This window comes from Bubalus kerabau, chromosome X, assembly GCF_029407905.1.
Source record: "Bubalus kerabau isolate K-KA32 ecotype Philippines breed swamp buffalo chromosome X, PCC_UOA_SB_1v2, whole genome shotgun sequence".
Taxonomy (NCBI): domain Eukaryota; kingdom Metazoa; phylum Chordata; class Mammalia; order Artiodactyla; family Bovidae; genus Bubalus; species Bubalus kerabau.
Genome location: NC_073647.1, coordinates 17,956,633 through 17,976,542, shown reverse-complemented (window position 1 = coordinate 17,976,542; position 19,910 = coordinate 17,956,633). Strand labels below are relative to the sequence as shown.

At 50.1% G+C, this 19,910-nt stretch overlaps 1 protein-coding gene across 3 annotated transcripts in view; it reads left to right on the top strand.

The window, feature by feature from the left end:
- ELF4 (E74 like ETS transcription factor 4) overlaps window positions 1–19,910 on the top strand; it is a 38,057-nt gene that overhangs the window by 4,509 nt on the left and 13,638 nt on the right. The gene's annotated exons all lie outside the window — the stretch shown is intronic.

Genomic DNA, 19,910 nt, shown 5'->3' with positions numbered 1-19,910 from the left:
GGGATTTCTCTGGGAGCCCAGAGGTTCAGGTAGAGGATGGAGATTTTCATTTTCTCAGCCAGCCAAGAGCTAAAAGGTCTAGAGAGTCCCACATGTTTCTGTCCGGACCCCCTGGGCAAGGGCAAGGACTAGCCGTTAGTTGTTCTGTGACTTTTGCGTCTCTCCTGGCTGGACACGCCGAGGAGACTTGATCCTTGTTAGATTTAACTGGATGAAAACAGCTGGACACATGTATACCACCCCCTCCCCACCCCAGGCATCAGTCTTCCTCTCTCTGCCCTCTGGACATGCGCCCTCCCCAGCACATTGCAAAACCATAGAGACACACCAGAGTACCCTGACTTCTCATCTGGGGAAACTGTGTCCTAAGGTGAGTTTCTTGGCAGAGACCTTACCCAGCCTCCTCACGCAGGGTGATGAGGAGGGTCAAGCGGCAGGGAGCGGCACTTTCCCTGGCAGATGCAGGAGGGTTGACCAGGGAAAGTGCCAGAACATTTCTCAGCCAGACCAACAAGAAGAAAGAGGTTAAACAACTTGCCCAGACTGAGGAAGCTTTGCCCTAGGTCCCAGTGCTGCCATTTCCCACTTCTCACTCCACCTGCCCTTCCCGAAGCTCCCTTCCTCTTCCAGTCAAGCCCTGTATTCTTCTCAAGAATGCTATTGTGTGGTATTGTCCCGAGGAGGAAGAGCACAGGCTCTCTGCATTCATATCCCAGGCCTGTCACTTACTGGCTGTGTGACTGTGGACTGATCACGTAATCACTCTCCCAGGGTTGCAGTGAGGGTTAAATGAAATAATGCCTGTAAAGCACTTTGCATGATGCCTGGCACACGGAAACCACCCAGTAAGTGTGAGCTGCTATTATTCTGTGGCTATTATTATTGTTGTTGTTGTTCTTATCGTTTCCTCCTCCCACACCCTTGACTTTACCAGGCTCCAGGGATCAACTGCTTCTCTGGCAGTGCTGGCAGGGAACGCGATGCTCATTCATAAAAGCAAGAGGGAGATTTTCTACATCTTTCTGCTAACTTTTTGTTAACTCTGCCATCATACTAGATAAAGAGGGATGTGGAAAAAGATGTGTGTGTGTGTTTGTAGTAAAATCTTTCTGATTTAAAAAAAATCAGAATAAAATCTTTCTCTTTACTACAGGCAGTGCTGTAGTAAAGAGCAGAAATCAAGTCTTGAACATTTTTATTAACTTTGCCATCTTTATCTCGTCACCATGTTCATCTCGATATTCATTCGCTGCAGGAATAAGAGTGAATTTGTTCCTTTGAGAGGAGGCCTCATGTTCCACCCCTGGCAAGTATTTAGCAATCATCAGTTTGTTGTTCTTCAGAGAAGGCAATGGCACCCCACTCCAGTACTCTTGCCTGGAAAATTCCATGGACGGAGGAGCCTGGTGGGCTGCAGTCCATGGGGTCACTACGAGTCGGACACGACTGAGCAACTTCACTTTCACTCATTGGAGAAGGAAATGGCAACCCACTCCAGTGTTCTTGCCTGGAGAATCCCCGGGACGGCGGAGCCTGGTGGGCTGCCGTCTCTGGGGTCTCACAGAGTCGGACACGACTGAAGCGACTTAGCAGCAGCAGCAGCAGCAGTTTCTTGTTCTTACCCTACTGAGTGTAGAATTCTGGGAGCCAACTGGCCAACCACTGCTCACTTTCTCCCTTCTTTCACTAGAACTGAGGCCTTGGGTTGGGGCTGGGACCCTGCCTTTGCCCAGAAGAGTTCCTGGGGGGCTGGGAGGCCATTCCCATTCCAAAGGCCTCCCAGAAAATAACTTGGAGGTTTCATCTGCTCGCAAATGGGTTGCGTTTGCTTGAGGTGCCTGTGGCCACCCACAGGAGCAGGAGGCCCTAGACCACCCTTGAACCACCCCTGAGCCACTTCATTCTGTCCCTTGGTCCCCGCCCCTAGGCCTTGAGGGATGGGAGAGTGGGCAATTAGTCTTAACCTCCCCAGATTCCTGATGACCTGACAACAAGGAGGTACTTAAGACATAGATTTAGCAGATAATGCCTTTTTTCCATAATGCCCCCAGAGAGGCTAGTTTAGCTCTGCTGATTTTGTGAGAATCCATGCACAGAAAACACCTGTCTCATTAAGTGACCACTTTCTTGGCGCCACCCTGATCCTAAAAAAAACACGGTAGGCCCAGGCAAATCTAAACCTGATTCTGGAGCTCTGGTCATACACATGCACTTAGCTTCACAGCAGGCAAGAGCTGAAGTGCCAACAAGCCTGTGGCACTTAAGGTTTGGAGAATAGGTAATAATCGGTTCAAGGAGGGCATACCTAGAGGAAGATCTTTCTTCTCCCTCCTCAGCTTAATTGGGGAAGGCTTCCTGGAGGTGAGAGGGCATTTCAAAGGAGGAAAGAGCACATGGGCTGAGCTCTAGGGGGCTTCCAGGCTCGGTGGGACAATGAAGCAGGCATGGGAGCGAGCCAAAGATAAAACAACAAAACACATTTGAGTCGGCACACTCAGTAACTTCCCAGGTTCAGAATTCGTCTCCACGGGTGGCACCAAGGAATGTGTTTTCCAGGAAAGATGTGTATTCTTGCTTCTTTTGTCTTCACTGCTGTCATACGATATTACTGCATAGTTAAATTATGCAATAATACTATTTGCTAAAATTACATAGTAAATGCTGCTGTTGTTATTTTACCCAATCTGAGGACCTTTTTCTTTCTCTTTTACAGTTTTATTGAGGCAATGTTGGCACACAATAAACTGCACATATTTAAAGTGTGCGCTTTGATAATATTTGACATATGTATATACTCATGAAACTAATCACCCCCAAGAGTTTCCTTGCACCCCTTTGCGATCCCTCTTTCTCATCCTGAGCAACTACTTATCTACTTATCTACTTTATGTGACTGTCGATTAGTATGCATTTTTTAATTGAAATGTACAGATCTTCTTTGGCTTATGATAAAGTTACATCCTGATAAACCAGTCGGAAGTTGAAAACACATCTAATACACCTAACCTGCTGAGTGCCATAGCTTAGCCTGCTGCTGCTGCTGCTAAGTCGCTTCAGTCGTGTCCGACTCTGTGCGACCCCACGGGCTGCAGCCCACCAGGCTCCTCCATCCATGGGATTTTCCAGGCAAGAGTACTGGAGTGGGGTGCCATTGCCTTCTCCACTAGCTTAGCATAGCTTACATTAAATGTGCTCAGAATACTTATATTAAATTACAGTTGGGCAAATTCATCTAACACAAAGCTTATTTTATGATAAAGTGTTGAATATCTCATGTAATTTATTGAATACTGTTGTCGTTGAGTCGCTAGGTTGTGTCTGACTCTTCATGACCCCATGGACTGCAGCGTGCCAGGCTCCTCTGTCCATCACTATCTCCCAGAGTTTGCTCAAAGCCATGTCCACTGAGTTGGTGATGCTATCCAACCATCTCATCTCTGTCACCCCCTTCTCCTCCTGCTCACAATCTTTCCCAGCATCAGGGTCTCTTCCAATGAGCTGGCTCTTCGCATCAGGTGGCCAGAGTATTAGTGTTGAGTAGCTCATGTAATGTATTGAATACTGTACTGAAAGTGAAAAACAGAATGGTTGTCTGGGTACAGAATGGCTGTAAGTATATTGGTTGTTTACCCTTATGATCACAGAAGATCAAAATTCAAAATTTGAAGTAGGGTTTCTACTGAATGTGTAACGTTTTTATGCCATTGTAGAGTTGAAAAGTCTCGAGTGAACCATCATTAAGTTGCGGACCGTCTGTATTTGACATAACATTGTGTAAAGTTAAGGTGTACAACATGGTAATTTGATATGATTATATATCATAGTGATAATGAGCAGTTCTATCGTTGCGGAATTATCCTCTCTATTTAGTAATTGGAATGATTAAGTTCTAGTCTCTTACCAAGTTTGATGATTGTTAATACAATATTGTTGTTTACATTTACTACACTGTGCATTTGAGTTCTCGGGCTTATTCAGTACTCATTGTAATAGTTTGCGTTTCCTAGAGTTTTATGTAAGTGGAATCATATCAAATGTATTCTCTCCTTCTTTGGCTTCTTTCATCCAGCACATTTATTTTAAGATCCATCCATGTTGTTTTCTACATCAATATTTCATTCTTTTATTGCTAAGTAGAATTTCATTGTCTGGACAATACCATATACTGTTGATCTGTTCATCAGTTGATGGACATTTGGTGGTTGTTTTGATTTTTTTCTAGTTTTTGGCTATTACAAGCAAAGCTTCAGTGAACTTCTTTGTACAAATCTTTCTATGGCTATATGTCTTTTTCTCTTGGTCAAATACCTAGGAGTGGAACGGCTGGATCATACAGTAGTTGTAGGTTCAACTTTTTAAGAAACTATCAATCTGTTTTCCAAAGTCATTGTACCATTTTACAGTTCATCAGCAATTTATTAAAATTCCATTTGTTCCACATCCTTGCTAACATTTGGTGTGGGCAGTCTTAAAATTTTAGTTATTCTAATAGGTGTGCAGTGGTATCTCATTGTGGTTTCAATTTGTACTTCCCTAATGACTGATGACGTAGAACATCTTTTCATGTTGTTATTTGTCATCTATATATCTACTTTGGTAATGTATCTGTTCAATTTTCTGCCCATTTTTAATTGACTTTTTTGTTTTCTTGTAGTTGAGTTTTGAGAATTCTTCATATAGTCTAGGTAGGAGACCTTTATCAGATACATGCTTTGCAAAGAGTTTGTCTGAGTATGTGCCTTATCTTTTCATTCACTTCACAGTGAAGAGCAGAAGTTTTCAATTTTGATAACGTCCAGTCAATTTTGACTTTTATGGATCATGCTTTTGGTGTTGTATCTTGGAATGCTTTACTTAGCCCTAGGTCACAAATATTTTGTCTTACAGTTTCTTTTAGAAGTTTTATAGATTTAGGTTTTACATTTTGGTCTTTGATCAATTTCAAGTTAATTTTTCTCTATGGTGGGCCGTAGAAATCCATTTGATTTCTTTTAAAATATGGGTATCCAGTTATTCCAGCATCACTTGTTGAAAAAGCTATCATTAGTCTAATACAGTTGTCCTTTCATCCAGCTTACGTAAGCTTATTTCTGGACTCTATATTCTGTTGATCTATTTGTTTATCTTTATGCCAGTACCAATTGTTTTGACTACTGTAGCCTTTATAATCATTCTCAAAATCAGATAGTATTAGTCCCCCAACTTTGTTCTTTATCCAAGTTGTTTTTGGGACTTCCCTGGCAGTCCCGTGGTTAAGACTCCGAGCTTTCAATGGAGGGGTCGTGAGTTCAATCCCTGGTTGAGGAACTAGGATTCCACATTCTGCATGGCACAGCCAAAAAAAAAAAAAAAAAAGTACGAAGAAACCAAAGTTGTTTTGCCTATTCTAAGTCACTTGCAATTCCATATGAATTTTAGAATCAGATTGTCAATATAATTTTTCATTGATATATTGTTGTTGTTTAGTCACTAAGTTGTGTCTGACTCTTCTGCACCACATGGACTGTAGCCTGCCAGGCCCCTGTGTCCATGGAATTTTCCAGGCAAGAATACTGGAGTGGGTTGCATATAAGTTTCAGATGTACAACATAGTGATTCACAATTTTTAAAAGTTGTATGCTATTTAGAGTTATTATAAAATACTGGCTATATTCCCTGTGCTGTGCAATGTATCCTTATGGATTATTTATAATATCATATTCTTTTAATACTTGAGAATTTATTCTATTTACATTAATTGTTATAACAGATATGTTTAGCTATTATGATCTTATTTTATAATCATGGATGAGCCTGATGCTACTGTCATTTTCAGAAGATGCCTAATCTTGTCATTGATATCCTTCAGTAAAGAGTTCCTTAACCTTACCATGCATTTGCAAAATAGGACCATTTATTATTTGCCCTTCGTTTATACCTATTTTTGGTGCAGTGTTCCATGATTATCATTTTCTAGATGCCAGTCATATCCCTTTTCAACCTTGTCTGTCTAGCAAACAAAAGGCCTCTTTTAAAAAAAGTTATCCTTGAATCCCATTCTCTTGAATCATTTTAGCTCTTAGAACTGATCCAGTGTTTTGAAGTCTTTCCCGAGGGTTCAGTGATCAGACCAGCACCCAATATTCACGGGGTAGAAACACTGTGGTTTGTACAAAGAGAGAGTGCTTTGATGATGACCTGATTGATTAACTGCCCTCTTGATGATGTTTGGAATAAATGACTCTAGCTGGTATGTGTTTTCCTTAGTAGAGGCCTGAAGCAAGAGAAGACAAGTAATATTTAAGCCTGGGGACCTTTGTTCCCTAATTCTATTCTTGTCCCCACCCCTAGACTATAGCCCTCAGATCTAGCAGGATTCAGGGTCTCTATTCCAGAGATTTCACTTGGGCTGAGAATTTACATGGGCTTAGTTCATGAATGCCCAGACCTGTGTTAGAGTCAGGAGAAGATAAAATAGACCTTGATCCCATGAATTTTACAGCCTGTTGGGGAAATAAGACATACACATGAAATAATTAAAGAGAAATTCGAGATTGCCTGGGATTAAGAGATCTTGTGGTGGAATTTAAGGGCTCTGGGAGTTTAGAAGGGGGCCCCATGGGTGTGGGCGCTAGTTATCAGGGCAAAACCAGCTCCATGGATTTGGGGAACTTGGTTGGGACCTTGCTGGATGGGCACTGTTTGATTAACTAAAACAGAGCAGCAAGGGCCTGGCAGGCCTGAGAAACTCCGTGAATGAGCCTGGAATGTTCCCTCAGGGGACCATGAGGAGACCACTGGGCTTGAAGCCCAGGCTTGAGTTGGGAAATCATGGGAAATGAGGCTGAGTAGGTAGGGTGGGGTCAGACTGTGAAAGACCTTTGGAAACCAAGCAGATGAGCTTGGACTGTAAGGCCCTGCTGAGCATGGCTGGTGTGGCCACAGCCATAGATCTAAATGTGTGCCCTGGAGTAGGAGCTGGTGCCGGCTCAGAGGCTGGGGGAGGAGCTCAGCAGAGGCAGGGCCCTGACTGGAACTTACTCTTCCTCATGCCCAGTCAAATGGGCTTTCTGCTGCCCCAGGCCTGGTTAGCTTTTCAAAGACTTTCACATCCCCTCTATACAGCTTCCCAACAGAAACTACAGGCATGGGGAGGTGATGGGGAAGGCCTGCTCCAGGGTTAATGGTATGACGGGAGGCAGAGTCAGCAAGAAACACTCTTTCGCTCACCTGCCCCCCTATTAACCTGCAGAGCCATTCCTTAGGTTAAAGCAGGGTAGCTCCAGATGGCCTTTTAAAATGAAAATGTGTTGAGGAGAGAGGTGACACATTAACCCAGTATCACCCATTAACACATTAACACTAAATGGTTTATTATTTTTGAGTGGTGGGAAGCTGTTCCTGGGGAGGTGGGATGACCTGTGGAGCCCTGACTGCTACTAGGGTCAGTAAGCTTGTGAGAAGCTCTGAGTAGCATGAAATCTATGGTGGAGGGGGCGGGGGAAGCCCGGGGCTGTGAGAGCCATGTGACATGGCATGCCTGTGGTTACATAGCCCATTAATGGCAAAATTGCCTGAGCAGAGTTTTTCCAAACTTTCCCACCCAAGTGCCCCAAACTATTAAATTCTATCTCAGAGACCTAGAAAAACACAGTTTCATAAAAGTTCTTTGAAGTATGGCATTTTTTTTCTATACTGTGAATGCCCGCAATCTACCGCCTGAACATATTTTAATTGACTTCTCAGTGAAGCAACCGAAAGATGAGGGAGGATCCGGGTTTGGATTGTGGCTTTGATTCTGGCTGTCAGGATTGGTCAGCTTTAGCAAGCAGGCTCTGTCCCTGTGGGAGCTGCCTAGGGACAGGTCAGAACTTGAAGTTTCAAGGTTTTAGCCCAAAGTGCTGGAAAAGAAATCCATCACCTCCTGCATGCTCATTCACCCAGTGCCCCCACTGTCTCCTTCCTTGATTCAAACTCATTTAATGGAAAAATCTAAGCCGTTGTACTCTGAGGGGAAGTCATCGGACCTGCTCAGTGGTTAGCTCAGGCCTCATCCTAGCCTTTGGGTGGGCTGGAGACAACAGCGGAACCCAGGAGGCCCTCAAGTCTGTGCCCACAGTTTCCCTAGCCTTCCCGCCTCCCCGGCCTCACCTGGAACTTGGAGTACTCTTCAGTTAAAAACAAAACAGCCTCAGAGCCTTCCACCCTCGTGCTGCTCCCCACCCCGCACCGCTTATTTCTGGGTGGCTGAGAACAGAAGAGCTGTCGGTGGAATCTGTCCAGGCCAAACTTGGCCTCCTCTGCAGCCCGAGGGCCCCATTTCTATCCCCACAGCCTGCAGATAGAGACCGTGGTAATAGAGAGAGAATGCCTGGACCAAGTGGACGGCTCGCTATGAATATTCAGGTTTCACTCTGGGAGGCCGCAAGGCTTCATCCACACCCCGGCCTGCCTGCGGTGGGGAGGGAATGAGGGGGGTGCCGGCCTGGAGTGACGAAACCACAGCAGGTAGGGCCCTGGGCGGGGCGGCTGCGCCGGGCGGGGCGGGGCAGCCTACTGGGTGAGGCCCAGATTCCCCAGGCTGATAAGGCAGCCTGTAAACACCCAGCAAGAGGAAGGGGCAGAGGGCAGGCGACCAGATGGCAGGAGAAGGGGGAAACCGGAGCCCAGGCCTAGCTGCAGGAAGTGGGGCTTGATGTGGAAACATCCTGTCCAGCGGGGACTAGATTGGTGGCCAGCAGCGATCGCTCCCTCCACCGCGGAGGCAAGCTCCGCGCTAACTGGGGGTGGCCTGGGCGCTCGGCCAAGAACATGGTTCACGACATCTCCAAAGGATGTGATCAGAGGGTCTCATGAAGGGTTATTCTACCACCTAGCACCGCCGGTGGGCAGGGGCAGCGGGTGGGGAGGAGTGAAATCAGGTCCAAGCCACCCCCATCCCCCCATAGAGAAACCGAGCTGCGGAATCCTCAGAGAGCTTGTGACTTTCGCGGGAAAGTCCTGCTTGTCACCATGCCTGTGAGGAGCATCAGCTGGAACACCTAGTCGCAGCTAGCTAGCTCCCTGCAGCACTCCAAGAAAAATCCGGTATCGGACATGCCAGTCTCTTCCATACTGCAGTGCTTTATAATGAGAACCGCAAAGGGTCAGAGCTGGTGGAGCCTTTTGTGAAGGAAGACCAAATTCACCCACCTCACTTAACAGATGGGGATGCTGGGGTTCAGAGAAGGGCAGGGACCTGGCCATGCTCATGGAGACCTAGGTTAAAGGCCCAGCTCTAGAGCATTTTCTACTCCTACCATGTTGCTTAAGACCCCGCCACCATGCCTCATGCTGCCTTGCACACTCGCCAAACTTCAGCAGTTATGGTTGCTCAGGGTTATGGGGAGGCTGATGGGAGGAAGGGAGCCTTGGAGTCAGAAGTAAGAAGACCTGGAGTGTGGTCTGAGCAGTTCTGTCTTCATCACCCCATAAAGAAACTATACACAGTAGCAGTCACTCACCCTTTTCCCCCAACCTCTGAGCCTCAATTTTGAAGAGACACTTCCTATAGAAGTGTTTTGAGGGGAAAAAACCCCAGCAATATCGTTTAGGCAGATGCGCTAACCCAGCTTACTGGGGGGACTTACATGCGAATAGACCTTACCGCAGAGAATAGGGTGGGCCCAACGATAGGCCCCAGGCCACAGACCTGGCACCTATGAGGTGTTCAGCTCTGACTTTCCATAAATATTTGAGTAAACATGTGAACCAACACCCTGAGATAAGAACCCAGACTTAAATTATGTGTAAGTTGAGAGCCAGTGTGTATTTATGGGGCAGGGACCATGCCTAGGCCACTCCGGGTCTGGAGCCAGGAGCCTTCTGGAAAGAGGCTCCTAAGGTACAGGAATAGAGGCAGACTCCTTCATCACCAGAAACTTCATCACTCCTACTCCACAGTACTTATCCTCCACAGGGGCTCAACTCATCTCCATTTGGGTGCATCTTTGCCCAGGGAATTAGGTTTCACCTATCACATGGAGCCTGAAAGGGACTGGGACATGGGAAGCCTTAGTTGAAGGATCTTACAGGGGCTCTGAGCCTTCAACCCTGGGTGTAGAATTAGGACTCTGAGCAGATGATCGCCAGCATGGGGCTGCATGGGAAGAGCACAGACATTGAGGTCACACAGACCTGGGTTTGAGTTCTGCCTCAATTCTTGACAGGCAGTGTGACACTGGTCATGTTACCTCATCTTTGCTAGGTCTCACTTGTGCTGTTTGTAAAATGGAACTATTAAAACAGGATTACTACCAAAGTACATGTAACTGAAAACAAAGTTCAAAGACCACAGTAGTTGGAAATAAACCTGGCTTCAAACCTGGGCTCTGCCAGCGACTAGCTACTTTGGGATGTTGTAAGAATGAAAACAGATAGCCTATGGAAAGTGCCTGGCGTGACATCAAGCCCACGCTCATACCCAGTAGATGTAAATCTGTGCTGTCCTGTCTCCCTGTAATGGTTACTCTTTGGTCCCCTGCCCCAGAAGCAGAGGAAGCAGCCTGGAGTGATATCCGAGGGCGCAAAAGGAAAACCTTGCCCGCTTTAAACAAGTACCCATGCCCCCCTGCCCCTCCTGCCACAGGTCCACGGCCGAGGCCATGGTGGCCACACCCACCACCCTGGGCCCAGCCCTAGCTCAGATTGGTGCCAACCCCGCAAGCACTGGCCCTCAGCTGGCAGCGATCTCAAGCGCTTCCACCTCCTCCGCTCAGTCAGATGAGCTTTCCAAACACGTGCCACCAGTTCTGAGTTGGGCTCGTAACCAAGCCCTGGCCCTGGGTTTGCACTGCAGATGTAGGGAGGGGCTGGCAGGGGCCCAGGTGCACATCCAGATGTTGTCTCTGATGCTTCCTTGGCATCTTCCATACCAGCTGTGAAGCAGTATTCACTCCAACTCGCGGGGCGGAGCAGGCAGTCCCCTCACGGGCGATGGGTCCTATGGCAGGGGTGCTGGCTCTTTTTGGCCCTGGAGGCATAGAGGGAGAGGGCAGAGGGCAAAGCCAGATTGCTGCCTTGACAGGAGGCCTGCTTGGTCTGGACTCTTGGTCAAAAGCCCAAGAAGATGATCTCTCAGCCGAGGGAGGTAGCAAGACCATCTTCCAATCCATTTTTGTTGGTCTTCTCAGAGCCACCATTTCTATGGGTCTCCTTAGCTCTGCTCACTGCTACTTGAACCTCATGGAACAATATTACCACAGGGGGCTGAGATCGTTGCATCTACCCACTATGAGGACCTCATCCCAAGCACTGAGGCTTCTAGAACCATTGTCATGTACTTCTAACCTGTCTTCAGGAGAACTAACAACTGGGCAGACGTGCAGAGCCTCAGGCGGCTACTGCTCCTCTGACCCATGGCCTTGGGTCACCTGCCCTGGTCCCTTGTGGGCATCCAGCCCCACTGCTAGGAGCACCACCTTGCAAAGGCAACTGGGAGGCATTTACAAGTAGAAGTCACCACACCAAATCAGCAGTGGCCATGGAATGTGATAGCTTCCTGTTCCATCACCTAGAAAATGCCACCACCCTTGACTCACATGTAATAGAATACTTTGCTCTCCATTTTTGCCTCTGTCCCTCAGTGCTAGGGACAAAATCATGCAAAGTTATGATGTGCCATTCATTTCAGTGTCACCTGCTCCTCCGAAATAACCCCTGTGGTTGGCCTGGTTTCCCCAGGCATTCTTGCTTCAACACGTCTCTGCATGTGAAGCCGCCCAGGGCTAGCCCTCAGCCCAGGTGGACATTGACCTCAGCATTTACAGCCCAGTCTTTTACCCAGCAGGCGCACTCTGCTCCCTGAGGTGATCACCAGGTGAAGTGATGAGCTCATGTCTACGTATCTGCTAACAGGAGAGGGTTTATGGAGGCACTCCACCTCCTACCCAGGTCCTGGCTCTCCTGGCCCAAACAGGGTGGCAGAAGAGCTGCTGGGGCGTCCCCTTGTGTAGACAACTGTCTCCTCAGCCTTCCTGTGAGGGATTGTCCCCACTCACTTGCAGTGCCCCTCCCTTCTCTGCACTCTCTGACCTGTGTGGGGCAGGGGCGGGGCTGGGAGGGCCAGCAGGCCCTGAAGGGGAAACTGCTGAAACCCCTGGGACAGGAAGTGGCAGAGAGGGGCTGTTTCCTCTGGCAGAGCAGGGGTGCGGGGAGGGCTGGCCCTGTCTCCTGCCTGTCTGCTGTGGGCTCTGGGAGCCAAGGAGAGCTGAGAGTCCCTCTCTCCCTTCCTCTACCCACCCCTACCCCTGCAGTAGAAGCTCCTGGACCACTGAGCTGGGGGTGCTTCCTCAGAGGAGGCCATCTTCATTTTGAAGGGAGAAGAATTCAGAGAGAAGGGCTGCAGAAGGGAAGGGTCGGGGGGACAGGTGGGTATAAATGAGGGGACCCACATGGTAGGGAAAACCACAGCTGAGGAGGGGCGCCTTCTGTGAGGTCTTGTTCTGAGAGAAAATGATCAGAATGGTGCCTGCTCAAAAGTATGTGAGTTGGACATGCAGGACACTGCTGAGTCTCTAAATCACAGGGCCAGAAAGGGCCTGAGGCCATGCCGGCCAACCCCCCCACCCCCCTCCACCCCATCCCCCCCTTGTTGTGCGGCTGAGGAAACTGAGATCCACAAAGCAAAAGTGACTTACTCAAGGTCACATCGTGGGCCAGAACATTCTGATGAAAATCTAGAGTTTGTATTTGATGTTCCACGGCTCCCTCCAGGCACCTCTGAGTCTGTGACATTCTTCTCTGAAAGGAACTTGATGAATGTATTCCCTCTGAAGGGGAGTGAAGCCTTTAGTCCAGGAGTCAGCAAACTTTTCTTTCAAAGGACCACACAGTAAATCATGTAGGCTTTATGGCCCATGGGAACTCGGTCACAACAACTCATGATGCAAAACCCACCCAGACAACACATAAACGAATGCGTGTAGCTGCGTGTCAATAAAACTTTCTTTGTGGACACTGAAATTTGAACTTCATATAATACTCCTGTGGCATGAAATATCATTCTTCTTTTGACTTTTTCCCCCCAATCATTAAAACAAAGTGTAAAAACCATCCTTAGCTCACCAACCACACAAAAACAGATGGTGGCATGAATTTAGCACGTAAAGCATGAAGAAGAGGAGGTGGTGAGGGAGGTGAGCCTTCGTCAGGTGAGGGGAGAGCAGGTAGAGCTTTGAACAGGGTGTGATATTTGTAGTTCTGGATGGGAATTGGAGCTGCAGAAATTGGGGAAGGGCATATCGGGCCTGGGGGACGGTGTGAACAAAGGCGCGGAGGTGGGGAAATAATTGCAAGAGTTAACTGTGTTCTGCACATGTGTGGCCTGGTTGTTTGCCAGCCCTGAGTCTCAGGCTGCTGTCTGTCACTGGAGGAAAGGGTTGGCTCTTTTGAGGCTGCCTAGAGACAGTGAGGAGGAGAGGAAGAAAGGTCACCTAGGAGTCACAGCAACTAGCTGTGTGAGCTTGAGCAAGTCACTTCTTCCTCGAGAACCCTGCAGCCAGATGACAGGAAGGATGGATGCGCTGATCTTTCAGGGCCTTTTTAACGTTCACATCCTGAGACTGAATCAAGGAGAGGCTTTCAGTTGTGTGGGGAGGAGTCCTAGGAGCTCACAGTGACACCGGGGCTCAAGCTGCCCTCCCTGCCTGCCTACCCCCACCCATGGGCTCTTTTCCACTTTATCCCTTGTGCACTGGATGCTGGACTGCCCCTTGCTTCTGCTCACCTGGAAAGTGTCCCGCAGGGGAAGGAGGCATTTAGAAGAAAGCAGGTCTCAACCTGGAGCCGCCCCTCCCAACTGGGGGAGCCCTCAATCTGAGCGGGGAGCCTCTGCATTTGTTTCTAGGACACGTGCTGGCAGGGACCTCAACAAAGAACACTGTCCCTCCAATAAAAGTTATCTGACTTAATATCCTGTTGGTATCTACTCACAGATTGCCCCAGCTTCTAAAAAAAACCACTAGTAACTTTAATTAGTCTCTGGTCAGTGTGTCTGTCCAAGCCCCGCCCTGCTGCCATGGAAGCAGGTAGACTTCCTAGGGGCAGGGGTCGGGTGGCAGAGCATCTTCCGTTCAGCACATGTGGCTTTCCTGCCACAGTGTTCAGAATGCAAGCCTCACCAGGCCAGGCCTGTTCCTCTGGCCACTGAAGGCTCATGGAAACTCCTCCTGCCAGGGGATGTGTGTAGATGTGTGTGTTTAGCAGAAAATGACTCTCTGGGCTGTCTTTTGTTCCATCATTAATCCTGGTTTTTTTAAGATCATCCCGACTTCAAAATGTCCGAACTGAACTCATGTTCTTACCATACTTCCTGCCTTAATCTCTGTCTTTTTACCATTCTCATGGGAAGAACTGGCTGCAACCTTGGGGTCTCTACAAGTCTATATGACCCCACCCTCTGTCATTTTATCCCTTCAGGGTGGACCTGGAAGTCACCTCCTTGGTTCCAGCCACCCATCTGGTCCCCTTCCATCTCCTCCACTCAGTCAGATCAAACTGATCTTCCTAGAAAACTTCTTGTTTTGTGCCCCTGCCTTGCTCAAGAATCAACAGCGACTTTCAGTTGCTTTCTGGATCGAGGCCTATGCACTCATCCTCCTGATTTCTCTGTGGTCCCCCCACCAGCCAATCTCATACACACCCTCCCCATAGTCAAACTTGTTTCTGCTCTCTACCATGTTTGATAATTGTTGGTTATGTCCCCCTCAGTGTCCATTTCATCCCACTACCTCCATTTCCCTTTCTTCCTGTCCATCTAGGTAGAGATATCATGAATGCTTAATGCATGACCTCAGCCTGAAAAACACAAATCTGACCCGGAAATCTAAAAACACACTTGGAATGTAACAGAGCTTTCACCTATGTTAACTTGCTGGCTTTCCACGACGACCCTTTGTGCTAGGGAGAGTGTCCCCATTTCACAGAGGAAGAAGGTGACCTACCTAAGCCCCAAGGCAAAGCTTCTCGCCTGTGCCCTTACAGTTTGCAGAAACTTCTGAGGTCTTCACCTAGGCTGTTGCTGGCAGTGCACCCGCCTGGGGGTTCAGGAGCTGCCTCAGACTTGGCTTTGGCCTTGTTCCTGCAGCCTGTCCTCCCCATCACTGACTTGTTCTTCTCTTCCCCTTCCCAGAGTACTCCGCCTCCTCCTGGTTCCTGGAGCTCTGGAGATGAGGGTGTGGTGGCTTCAGGCACCTCCAGGGGGTGCTCTTTCAGCCTTCTCAGGCCAGGCCCCTGGGAGTCAGGGCAGCTGAGAAAATAGGTTCTCTTTGACATAACCCTTCCCCCACCTCTCCTCCCTTACTGGGGCTTCTGTAGTGCTCTTCTTGCCACATAACCACAACCCAGAGGGCTGGGGCCGGGTGGAGGTGGTGAGGACAAGGGACTGGGAGCACCCCTCCAACCACAGCTGCCTGTCCCTCCTGCAAGGCCCCCAACCTTAGCAAAGGAGCCAGCCCCCTCCAAGGCGACAGCTGGCAGCCTGCAGCCCACCCTATGTTCTAGAGCCATGGGGGCACTTCTGGGAGCTTAAAGGGGTCCCCAGTCCCCTTTGGTCTCTGGGAGGTCACCTGGAACTTGTCATCTGAATGAGTGTGTTTTAATTTTCAAAGCACTTTCCCACCACCATCTTCATTCACCCGAGACAGCCTGGTGAGCCCCTACTAGGCCCGGATTCCCCTCAGCCCTCACCCACTTTAAGGATGACAGAAAGCACAACTCAGAAAGATGGCTGACTTCTCTGTGGGCCCACCTCTTGTTGGGATGCAGCCCGGAGAAGGCTGGTGGGTCTCCTGGAGAAAGAGGAGCATGCGTCACTGTGCTTGCAGCCTGGAGCCTTAACTGCCCCTCCATGGGGCCAGCTGTGGGGCTGGGAAGGCAGGAGCAAGCTTGCAGCTGACAAAGGGCAGGGACAGTGGGAGAAGAGCTCCAGGCCTGCCCCACCGTGAGAGCTCTGACAAACCCTACGAGGAATCAGGCAGTGACCGAGGGCCAAGGAAGGAAACTGGGTTTCTTGTAAATGAGCACAGAGAAACCCCAATCAACAGAGCTTGCAAAACATTTATTTTTTTCCCTCCCTCTTCCTGATTTCATCTCAGATGGAGGGGGTGGTAGAAGGCAGGAATAGAGGAGAAGAAGCTGACAAAATCGCTGTGGCAAGGCCCCCTTCACTGGGCATTTTGCTCAAGGAGGGGGGTTCGGCTGGCTGATTGGAGTCCAGCCCTAGTTGGACCAAGATTGTAGGGGAGTCCCACACTTGGGCTACTTCTGCTTGGTCCATGGCTACAGACTGGACCCCTGGGTGTGAACTTCTGTCTCTTAAACACACGCCACTGATCACGTGGTGCCGCATGCAAATATGCTGCTTGATGACTATTAGCCGGAGGAGGGGCTGTTTTTAAGTGGAGGGTACAGCTATTCCTGGGGTAGTTTCCACTTTGTTTGTGGTTGTGGGGGAGGGGTGTTGAGGGAGTGGGAAATGGCATGAAGGAAATTGTCACTTCCTTTCCAGAGAATTCCAGAAAGGTTTCAGGGAGGACGGGGTATTTCAGGAGTGAGGGCTGGCTGTGAGAGGACGAGGAACGTGAGAACGCTGCTCTGCGGGCCTGGCTGACCATCTGGCCCCCATGTTTGCTGGCGTGTGTGAAAATGCCACGGGTGTTATTAGCGATTCTGTGAGAGCCATTGGCTCGGCTGAGCGGCTGTAGATTTAAACTTGCTCCACGGAGACTGCGGACGTGGCTTTCACATTGGGGCTGTTTCCTGTGGAGGAGGCCCCAATGGGTGAGTGCTGGACACCGCTTGACGTGTTCCAGTGACAGCCCCAGAGAGGGTCTGAAGGGGGCCCAGCTGTGATGACGCAGAAGCAGCCCAAACCACTTCTATTTTGCTATTTTGGTTTTGAAATGCAGTCACAACCACAGAGAGCCAGAGGTGTGCATTTGCAAGCCCGGGATGTGGGCGCCCTCGCTTGCTTGCTCCCTCCTGTGGTGTGCCTGCACACACACACGTTCACACACACACACACACACACACACGTTCAGTAGCTGGGGCCAGCCATATGCTCTCACAGAGGCTTTGCTTTCAGCCCAAGCAAGACAGGCCCTGGGAGCTAGGGATACTGCAGTGGCCTCAAAGGGAGCAGAGCTCTTGCCACTCTGGGCGTGGACTTTGACTGGAGCCAGCTTTGAGCTTTGCAATGAAGGGGTGGGGTGGGAGGATCTCAGCATCGGTTACTACGGGTTACCAGGTGAGCCCAGGGTCCTTGTGGACCTCCCTAGCCCCCCACTCACCGATAAGGCAGTGTCCAGGCCTCTAGGCAGCTGAGTCTGTGTCCCAGAGCGTCTCTGAGGACGCCAGAGAGGGGAGCCCCTGTGAGGGCCTCTCTGGCCTCCAGCAGGGCGGGCCTTCTGTGCTGGTGGCTTCTTTGGTTTCAGGTTCCTGGGAGAGGGAGGTTATTTTGAGGGACTTGGGGGAGAGTGAGTGAACATGCAAATGACTGCTCCCCACCTCTCACTTTCAAATCCTCAAACATCTGAAGGGGGAAGGGTGAAACCTTCTGGACTGGAAGGTTCCATAAGGGTGAAGGGAGAGTTTTCTTAGCCTTGACCAAGAGAGTAGGACAGCCAATCCCGCCCTACACACACACACACAGAGTTCACCTTAGCTTCAGACTTGAAGAATCCTGAATTTGGATACTGAGATATGCTGATACTTAAAGAAGGCAACTGGATTTGCCTTTCTTTTATTTCAAATCTCTCTTTGCATTGATGGCTAAGGGCTCCATCCAGTCTAGTGCAGAGCTGCCTTCCCTCTCCTACCACACCCCCCCTAGCAGAGTGGGCCCTGGGGGCTCACCCCTAGGATGCATGGGCCACATACACATTCTGCTCTGGCATGCTCTCCCTGGGAAGCAAGAGGATTTTGAATTTTCCATGTCAGGGGGCTGGGCGGTGGTGGCCGCTAGGCCCCGCCGCAGCCCACTTCTCCACAGCCAGCCTCTGCCAGCCGACAGCAGCTAGTATTAGCTCGAGCTTGCCATTCTCAGGAAGGCAGGCCTGGAGGAGGAGGAACCGACGACTGTGCTTGTGGCTCTGCTGGCCCGACCAGGACCAAAGCCCTTTGACACACAGAGGCTCTCACGCACTTGTCCCCACACCCGGCACATACATATATATCTGCAGTGTGCTCGCACACCCACAGGGAACTCCCTCCCCAACTCCTGCTCCTGGTTGTAAATTACCATGCAAAAATACACAGACATAGCACACACACAGGGCACAAGTTTCTCTCTTTCCTGTAATCTAGACCACTGGACACCCACCCCACACCCAGTATACACATGCGTATACTCACAGGCCAGAGAACACACCCCACCTCACTGGTACCGATTGACCAGTGTCATTCATTCATGTGATCGTTCCACCAACACACATTGGGCATCTACCACATGCTAAGCTTGATCAGTGAGCAGCACCGGCGTCCCTGCCCTCAGCGAAGCGGCTTTCTAATGGGGGAGGTAAGGAAGGCGCCCAGAAGTTCCCCAGGCAGAGAGCTCACAAACATCAAACACTGATCTGCGAAGAGAAGCCAAAGCGATGAGCAAACCTGCAGGGAAAGGCCATGGCGGAATGACCTTGGAGGGAGAGGGGCAGACACAGGAGTTTCATGTTTAGACAAAGTGGGATTAGGTGAAAGTGATCACCTTTCATTTGATTAGTATGAGAACGCTTCCTGGGGGCAGACAGCCGGCCTGTGGGAGGGCGGGAGCTGCGGAATGCAGGCCTTGGGGCGCTTTGGCTGGGGGAGACAGACCTTCCAAGCATAAATGGCCCTGGAAGGCCTCTCTGGGAGGCCACAGACACCCGGTCACGTGGGTCATGTGCAGGTGGGGTGGGGTGGGCGCCAGTGGTGGAAGGCCGTCCTAGCCTCGCTGTGCTGGGCCTCTCATTCACCCGAAGGGAAACTCAGACCTGCCAGGTTGAGTCGAATGACTTAAAGTTTTTTGGTTGGGGGTGGGTGGCAAGGTGTGGGGGTGAGTGTGGGGGTGGGCAGAGGGCGGAGTCAGCCCTGTGGGCTAACGGAAAGGAAGTGGAAGAGGCCTGGGTGTCTTCTGTGGGGGAGAGTGGTCATCTGGGAGGGTCATCCATGGTCCCCCTCCCTTTCCTCCCCTTTGCCCCTCTCTGAAGTTCCTCATTTCTTCCTGGGCCAGGAGAAGGTTTTGCCACCCTGGCACTGGCAAAGGAGTGCCAAGGAGGCAGGGGTCTAGTGTGTGGCTCCTCCTCTGGTGCATGGAGCTGGTTCTTCAGGTGCTCGTGATTGAACCAAGCCGATCATAGGCCCACCACACCAACACACATGTGGACACCACACAAAGCCAAACCCTCGAGGCCAGAGCCATGGTACCTGGAGATGGAGAAGCCTGAGTGTTAGGGTGGAGACGCTGAGAATGCTTTGGTGGGAGGGGCGTGGGAGGGGAGCTGGGGCTTTGGGAGCCAGGCCGGGTGCGGCACCGACGACTTGAGAAGGGCAGGGAGCACAGGAAACAATCAGAGGCCCAGTGACATGTGAGCGCCAGAGGTGCAGACTATGAGTGCCAGAGGCATTCTGGGAGAGGAGAGACATGTGGGCTGCAGCAGACAGATTTCCTGGAAAAGGGGGCCCTGAGCTGGCCCTGGAGGATGGGGAAGGTTCCTGTGGTCCCCTCCCCCAGCTGGGGCTCTCCCAGGGTGACAGTTCACTCTTGAAACTGAAACCAAAGCTAAACCAAGAGCCCAAGCCACATACAGCACAGAGGCCATTGTGCCCGGCATCCCCAGCGGGTGGTGGTGGCTGGGTGGTGACTAGAGCAGGGCATGTGGCCCCCCCGGCCCTCTGACATCAGGCTCTCTGGAGGC